This window comes from Fukomys damarensis, unplaced genomic scaffold (assembly GCF_012274545.1).
Source record: "Fukomys damarensis isolate Sample0158 unplaced genomic scaffold, DMR_v1.0_HiC HiC_scaffold_37, whole genome shotgun sequence".
NCBI classification, from domain to species: domain Eukaryota; kingdom Metazoa; phylum Chordata; class Mammalia; order Rodentia; family Bathyergidae; genus Fukomys; species Fukomys damarensis.
The window spans coordinates 6,171,330-6,172,707 of record NW_022900949.1 but is presented as its reverse complement, the minus strand read 5'-3'; the positions used below and the strand labels follow the sequence as shown (position 1 = coordinate 6,172,707).

General features: G+C 42.2%; 1 protein-coding gene across 1 annotated transcript in view; it reads left to right on the top strand.

Annotated features, from left to right (window-relative positions):
* Ap1m2 (adaptor related protein complex 1 subunit mu 2) overlaps nucleotides 1-1,378 on the top strand; it is a 10,319-nt gene that overhangs the window by 4,715 nt on the left and 4,226 nt on the right. The gene's annotated exons all lie outside the window — the stretch shown is intronic.

Genomic DNA, 1,378 nt, shown 5'->3' with positions numbered 1-1,378 from the left:
GTCTTGCTATGTAGCCAAGGCTGGCCAAAAAAAAAAAAAGGAAGAAAGAAAAACAAAAGAAAACAGACAAACATATGAGGTGGCTTTTTGGCCTCTATATCCAAAAAATGGTCTAGTAGTTTATTTTTCCCCAGTATCAGATATTATAGAAATGATACTTTTTTTTTTGGTACTGGGCCTCAAACTCGGGACCTTGCGCTTGCGAGGTAAACAGTGGCACCACTGAGCTAAATCCCCATCCCAATATTTTGAAGACATCTGTCTTTTTGTGAATGCTGTGTTTATTTGTACGGCATGCTTAGTGATTGTACCTAAAACACGATAAGTGGGCTGGGTGTGGAGGCACAAGCCTGTAGGCTCAGCTCTCAGGAGGCTGAGGCAGGGTTTTCACCCTGAGTTTGAGGCCAGCTTGGGCTGCGTAGCAAATTCATGGACAGTCTGAACTGTCTGACACCCTGTCTCATAAAACCAAACAAAAGGGCCAGGGAGTTAGCTCACTAGTGCCACTGCCTGCCTCAGAAGCACATGGTCCTGGGTTCAATCCCCAGTACCAAAAAAAAAAAATAGACTACAGGCATTAATCATTTAATGATGATGCACTTCCTTTTTTTTTTTTTTTTTTTTTGAGACAGAGTCTCCCTATGTAGTTGAGAGACTGAGCTGCAACTCACTATGTAGCCCAGGCTGGTCTCAAACTCACAGGGATCCTCCTGCCTCAGCCTCCTGAGTGCTAGGATTACAGGTATGTGCCACCACACCCGGCCCTGCCAGTCTTTCTATGAATCAGTCACTACTAAACAAGGCATTGTATATAGCAAGGACACTACAATATTCAGAACAAAGGGCCGGGGATTTGGCTGTGGTTCCACTGCCTGTTTCACAAGAGCAAGGGCCCGAGTTTGATCCCGAGTACAAAAAAAAAAAAAAAAAAAAAAAAAAATCAGAACAAAGAAGTGGTCAAAGGAAGCTCCAACTTGATGACTTTGTTTTTATTTGCACAACTGTCATATGCAGAACCATATGTATAACAGAACATAAAACTATGGTGCTGTATGTACAGTGCAATTAGCAAAATTGCAGCACTGTATAAACAAGGTATACTGTACCCCAAAAAAGGCATAGAGGCTCTACCAACAAGATGTACAGAAATATACGAAAAAACAAAGACAACTCATAAGTCAGAGCAGCAGGTCTTAAGTCCAAACAGTCGTTAAACAGGTAGGTCATTAAATGAGGAATATTTATATAATGAGGCCCTGACTCAAAGGAAAAAAAGAAAAGTCTAAACCCTGTAATCGCAGCTCTCAAGAGGCTGAGGAAGGAGGATCCCAAGTTTCAGCCCAACCGGAACAATTGAGTTAGTGAGACCTGGTCTCAA